Source organism: Chrysochloris asiatica, unplaced genomic scaffold (genome assembly GCF_000296735.1).
Source record: "Chrysochloris asiatica unplaced genomic scaffold, ChrAsi1.0 scaffold00083, whole genome shotgun sequence".
Classification (NCBI taxonomy): domain Eukaryota; kingdom Metazoa; phylum Chordata; class Mammalia; order Afrosoricida; family Chrysochloridae; genus Chrysochloris; species Chrysochloris asiatica.
The window spans coordinates 1,585,146-1,592,237 of NW_006408601.1; the positions used below are offsets into that span (position 1 = coordinate 1,585,146).

A 7,092-nucleotide genomic window follows, 5' to 3' on the forward strand; every position below is an offset into this window, starting at 1 on the left:
TTGGTCTGTCTCTAATTGTTGTAAATGCTGTGTTAATGTGTTAATTTTAGTTCTTTCTTCTTTTTGGATGTGTGCGTTTATTGCAATAAATTGCCCTCTCAGCACCGCTTTCACTGTGTCCCAAAGATTTTGGTATGTTGTGTTTTCATTGTCATTTACTTCTAGAAACTGCGAATTCACGTTTAATTTCTTCTACTACCCAGTCGCTTTTCAGCAGGGTGTTATTCAGCTTCCATGTGTTTGACTTAATTTCTTTGGTCTTCCTATTGTTGATTTCTAGTTTGATAGCATTGTGATCTGAGAAGATGCTTTGTAGTATTTTGATATTTGTAAATTTACGTAGATTTGTTTTGTGTCCTAAAACATGGTCTATTTTAGAGAATGTTCCATGTGCACTCGAAAAGAATGTGTATTTTGCAGTTGTTGGGCTTTAAATAAAGTTTTAAAAGATGACCAGTGGAGCCCCTCTGAGTAAATGGATTTGCTGAATGATGGGCAGTGGAAGAGAAACTTCTCATCTGGGGCATTAGTGTGTAAGGTGTAGGGATAGAGTAATAACTGCAAGATTGGGGCCAGAATTGGGGAAAGGTTTTTGTTATGTTTTGTTTTTCCTAACGGATCTTCCAGAAAGAAAAAGAAAACCTACTAGACAAATTCTAATAGAGCTGTAACACTGAATTTGTTGGCAAACTTTGATGCGGCATTTTTTTATTTCTTTGCTTCCTATCTGGCATTATGACCTTCTTCTGCTATACATTTACATTGTTTTCCAAGATTTGCCTACAATAAGTCTTTAAAGTCGTTAATTCACTCAGCAAATATTTGCTAGTGATTGTCTTTTTAATTTCCAGGAAAATTATTTGATATTATCTCTAATTATGTCTTTGTGGCTAAGATGGTAATTTTGTACATGTTTGAGAAGGTATATCCTAAATGTAACTTTGGCCATAGACTCAAATATCAGTAAAAGCCTTGATTTTTCTGTTTGGCAAAGGCTGTTGTTGCTCCTGTCCTGCAAGAATGTGGATTGGGGCTACAGCTGGCTCTGACTCAGAGGTGGCCATCCTTAAGGCCTTGATTGATCCTGAGAAGGGCTCTGTTGATGTGTCTGGAAGGTCTGTCTTAATCTCTGCCCTTTTCAGTATTTTAAGTCAACTGGGAGCTCTGGTAGCATAGTCGTTACAAGTTGGGCTGCTAACCACAAAGTCAGCAGTTTGAAACTACCAGCTGTTCCATGGGAGAAAGATGAGGCGTTCTGCTCCCATAAAGATTGATGGCCTTGGAAACCCAACACAGGGTCACTATCGGTCAGAACTGACACCATGGCATACCATCACCACCAGGATTGATTATTGGAATTACTATTGGCTGTCATGTGTGTGACCTGTTAGAATCTACAGACAACTTCTATGCACATTATATCTATTCATATCAGTGGTCCTTGGAAGCGGGTCTTCCCTGTGTTCAAAATGAGGAAACTGAAACACAAACAAGTGACTCCAGGTCCCACACTCCAATTGCCCATGTGGCCAATGGTTAATACATGTCATAATGCATGTCTGGGATGACAGGATAGTGAAGAGTCGGGAATCAGCACAAAACTCCTTATCCAGAGATGGGCTGTTGGTCAGACACCAGGATGAAGCTTCATTGTGCTAATGTAGAACTTGAACCCAGGGAAACCAGAGATGAGGCGCTGCCTCCTTGTGGGTGAGGTGAAAGGGAACTTGCAGAGTTGTCTTAGGGGTGAACAGCTCTAGAGGTGGAAGGTCACAGTAGAAGTTACAGAGAAGCAGTGAATTTAGCAGAACAGTGACTCTCCAACGGTGTTCATGCATCTGTCTGTGAATATGGTACATGACGGAGGGATTAAGTAAGCCGATGGAGTCCCTGCGAGGCACTAACAGTTAAGTGCTTGACTAGTAGCCGACAGGTTGACGACAGGTTAACGGTATAAAACTAACAAGAACATCTTGGAAGACAAGACAGGCTTAGTGATTTTGAAAGGTCTCAGCCTTGAGAACCCTATGGAGCAGTTCTGGGGTCACTATGAATCATCATTAACTGGAAGATGACTAACAACAACATCAGTCAGCAGATGGAACCCATGGGTGGTAGAAATGGTAAAGGTGCTCTGCTGTTAGCCAAAAGGTTGGAGGCTTGAGTCTACCTAGAGTGAGGCCTGGCAGTGTACTTCCAAGAACAAAACTGGGTGCACAGTTATGCTTGGACACCCATGAGGTCCATGAGTCAGAGTTCACTGGATTAATTTGATTAATCAGACTAAAGATTATCCTGAATTTTATGTGGGGCCCAGTGTAATCACAAGGGTCCTTGAAAGTGGAAGAGGAGACAAAAGAGAACCAGAGAAAGGGCAGTGTGAGAAGGATTCAGCTGATGTTGGTAACTTTGGGGCCAGAAAGAGGAAGACACGAAACAAGGAACATGGGCAGTTGCTAGAAGCTGGAAAAGGCAAGGGAATGGATTCTCCGATGGAGAATCCAGAAAGGATCACAGCCCTGCTGATACCTTGAACCAGTGTTAGACTTCCAATCTACAGAACTGTAAGATAATATGTTTGTATTGTTTTAAGACAGGAAATTTATGGTAATTTGTTACAGCAGCAATAGGAAACCAGTGCCACAGGGAAAAAACTGTCTTAACAGTTGGGATTGTCTAGCAACACAGTAAGTATTGTATCGAGGTGATGATATTCCTGTGTTTGGAGATATTTAGCCAGAAGGCAGCTCTGGACAGCTTGTCGTAGTAAGGATTTCTGCTTTGGGAGATGAGAGAACAAGCTGACTCTGATGCTCTTGGATCTTGTTCTGAAGCAAAATGGGTAAAGAAGGGCTCATTTCCCTGGACTTGCCTTCCGTAGATGCATTTGAAAGTGTCACTTTTGAACACTTGTGGCCTGACCTATGACCGAGATTTTAATCTGGCTTTGTCCCCAGAGGATAGGATGTGGTTTGAATTTGGAATTTGTGTTGGAAAGGTAAGTTTGCTAGTTTTTAGCTGTATCTTGCATTTTTTTGTATTTTTTTTTTTTTTTAAATAGCCTGGTTGTCAGATAAAACGCTGGCTAGGTAAAAATTGTTTTCTCTGATACCAGCCACATACCTTTCCCATCCTTGTTTTCTTGCTTTCAGAACCACTTGTAGTAGGTTTGCTCTACTCTCTGAGTTTTCTGTTGTAGGGAAAGTGAGTCAGTAGGATAGTTAATGAATTCAGTTCTAATCCCAGACTCCTTACAGAGCTTGCCTCCTTCCCTGTTGATTTCATGCTAGCATTCTTTCTTTGATATTACCTTTGCTTCATGGGAGTTTACTGACCATATTTCTTTCTGGGATAGCCAGAATATCATCAGCTGACAGATAATTATCTTTTACATCAATACCTCCTCCTAGAAAATTCCTGAAGCGCAGCTGTGATATGGTTGAGTGGTCACTTGGTTATTTTCCACGTTTAAGGGTAATTGCACAGCAGTTGTTAGAGCAAACTGGTTATTTGTCATTACTTGGGAAACCTTTTAAAGCTAACTGATTAAATGTGCAGTAATAATTGAATAAGGAGCTCTGGTAGCGTAGTGGTTACGAATCGGGCTGTGAATTGCAAGGTCAGCAGTTCAAAACTACCAGCTGTTCCACAGAAGAAAGATGGGACTTTCTGCTCCTGTAAAGATTTACAGCCTTGGAAACCCTGTACAGGGTCGCTATGGGTCGGAACCGACTCAACGGCACTTAACAACAACAACAATAATTGAATATAGGGTCACTATGAGTCAGAACTGAGTCAACAGCACTAAACAACAACAACATACATGCATACAAAATATTCATATGAGGGAACTCCAAAAAGTTCTTGGAAAAATTCCATTATCTTTTAATTCCATTTTCCACAAACTTTTTGAGGTCCCCTTGTGTCTATATGCATGTACAAGTATACGTGTTGTGTTGTTAGTCGTTTCGAACTCATAGCGACCCTATATAGGATTTCCAAGGAATGGATGGTGAGCTTGAACCACTGTCCTTGCAGTTCAAACCCATAGTGCCACACATATATGAGTGTATATATATTGGTTTTGTTTTGACTCTTAGAAATCCCATGAACAACATGAAATGCCCAGGAGAAACCCTGGTCTATATAACGCTCATTACTGCTGCATTGTTAGGGGGCACATGTTAAATTATGATGCATCCAAACTTGAAAGATTGGATGGGAATCCTAGGGGACAGTGTGTTTATATTAATGAGGGAGGAACAATTCAGAAAAGGTGAGAACAGGTGCACAATTTGAAGAATGTGATTGATGTCACTGAACTTTGCTTGTAGAATGGTTGATTGGCCCATGTTCTGCTGCGTGTATTCTCAACAACAAAAGTAACAAATTATTTTTTCAAAGTTGAAGTGCATCTGAGCAATAGAATAGAGTGCAACACTACAAAGAATGGCTGTTCCTTTTTATTGATATTGATATCCCATATTCCCTGTCAGTATTTTAAATTATTCATTTTTTCAAAAAGTTTTTATTGTGTCTTCAGTGATAGTTTACATGGGAGAACATCAGCTGTAAACTCATCCTATCATATTTTGTTTCATTGCAATGATTAGAAGAGTCCAGAACAGAACAAAATTACAACAACAAATTCAGAGGACCTGGGAGGTCAATCAAATGTCAAAATAATAACAGTGCCAAAGAAGGGAAAACTCTAGGAACAGAGATCTAGGTGGTGAGGAGGTCAGGTAGATTGCAGAATAAAATAGACTGTGTCTTAAATGGAGGGAAAAGTTAGTAGACTATAAGGTAACCTCAAAGAAAATTAATACTTCACAGCATACCATGAAAATGAAGATCCAAGAAAAACAAGGAAACTTTTAAAACTAACAAGAAAGAACATAAAAAACACAACTCAGCACAAGAAGGCATGCAGAACAAAGAAACCAGCAGCACCACAAAAAACTAACATAATGACAGCATACCTATCAATAATTACACTGAATGTCAATGGATTAAATGCACCAGTGAAGAGACAGAGAGTGGCAGAATGGATAAGAAAACAAGACTGTTGAATATGCAGCCTGCAAGAAACACACCTCACACACAAAGACAAAAACAGACTAAAAGTTAAAGGATAGAAAAAAATATACCAAGCTATTGCAATAAAAAATGAGGAGTGGCAATATTAATCTCTGATAAAATAAACTATGGCAAAATTACTCATGTTTTTAAATTACTTTTTATTTATGTAAACTTTTCACTGTGCATTGGGTGATGGTTTACAGAGTAGATCAGTTTTCCATTCAACAGTTCATACACATTTTGTTTCATATCATCAATTACAGTTCCCACAAAGTAACATCACGTATACTACTGTTGTTGTTAAGTACCATGAAGTCGGTTCCGACTTCAGGGTTTCCAAGGCTGCAACTTCAGGGTTTCGACTTCAGGGTTTCCAAGGCTACACAGGGTTTCCAAGGCTGCAAATCTTTATGGGAGCAGAAAGCCTCATCTTTCTCTCACAGAACAGCTGGTAGTTTCAAACTGCCAACCTTGAGGTTAGCAGCCCGATTCATAACTACTACACTACCTCCCTGAATTTCCTGTTTCCTCCTTTCCTAATGCTCTTTGTCCTTGGATAAATGCACTTTGTCCTTGGGTAAATACAGTGCTTTTATTTCAGAAGGTTGATTATTCCAACATGTGTTTTATCTAGTTTTACTGTTTTCCATATACACCTGTCTATTGTTAACTGAAGATTGAGCCATGGAGATGAGTTAATTTCCAGCCATGAAGGGTAACTGAGAGCCATAGTCCCTGGGGTTCACCAGTTCCTCTCTGACCAGTAAGCCTGTCAGTGCTTTTTAATACTCATCTATCAGAATTATAAGAGTCCTGGTGTGGCGCTGTGGACTAATGTGTTAGACAGCAAAGTCGCTTGAACTGCAAGTTCGGTGGTTCAAGCTCACCAGCTGCTCCTTGGAAACCCTATACAGCATTGCTATGGGTCGGAATCAATTCGATGGCACTTAACAACAAAAAACAACATCAGAATTATAAGACCTCTACTCATTTTGAGTGTGTCTCATCAACAAAATGAAGTCGCAAAAGCTTTACTCCATTATCGTCATCACAGTCAACTCTACTTTGAGGAGACAGCTTGTCCCCAGTTGTATTTTGAGTGCCTTCATTTTACGGTTTATATCTGACAATATTCTGGTACTTTACATCATGTTTCACTATTCAGTATTCTGGTGCTGTTGGACAGTGTTCCACTGCTATTCATTAAGGTTTTGTGGCAAAATATTCAGAAGTAAGGTGCCTCTCCACCACTCGTCTGTCAGGTTGTCCGTACTGTGGTGGCTTATGAGTTGCTGTGATTCTGAAAGCTATGCCACCAGTATTTTAAATACCAGCAGGGTCACCCATGGTGGACAGGTTTCAGAGGAGCTTTCAGATGAAGACAGACTAGGAGGAAGGAGAGATGAACTACTTCTGAATCTTTAGTCACTGAAAACCTTATGAATAGCAGAGAAACTGTCAGATACAGTGCTGGAAAATGAGCCCCTCAGGTTGGAAGGCACTCAAAATGAGACTGGGGAAAAGCTGCCTCCTCAAAGTAGAGTTGACCGTGATGATACAAATGGAGTAAAGCCCTTTGGGACCTTCATTTGCTGATGGGGCAGAACAAAAATGAAGAAAAACAGCTGTAAACATCCATTAATAATTGGAACATGGAATGTACGAAGTATGAATCTAGAAAAATTGAAAATTGTCAAAAATGGAATACATAAATATTGATATCTTAGGCGTTAGTTAGCTAAAATGGACTGGTATTGGCCATTTTGAGTCTGACAACCACATGATTTACTATGCCAGGAATCACAAATTGAAGAGGAATGGTGTTGCGTTCATTGTCAAAAAGAACATCTCAAAATCTATCATGAGGTACAATGCTGTCTGTGAAAGGATAATATCCATGCACCTACAGGGAAGACTAGTTAATACCACTATTATTCAAATTTACACACCAAACACTAAAGCCAGTGAAATCTGAAACTGATCAAACATGCTATCAAGATATATTGATAA

At 39.7% G+C, this 7,092-nt stretch overlaps 1 protein-coding gene across 2 annotated transcripts in view; it reads left to right on the forward strand.

Moving 5' to 3' along the window:
- TEAD1 (TEA domain family member 1 (SV40 transcriptional enhancer factor)) overlaps positions 1-7,092 on the forward strand; it is a 226,911-nt gene that overhangs the window by 200,766 nt on the left and 19,053 nt on the right. The window lies entirely within an intron of this gene.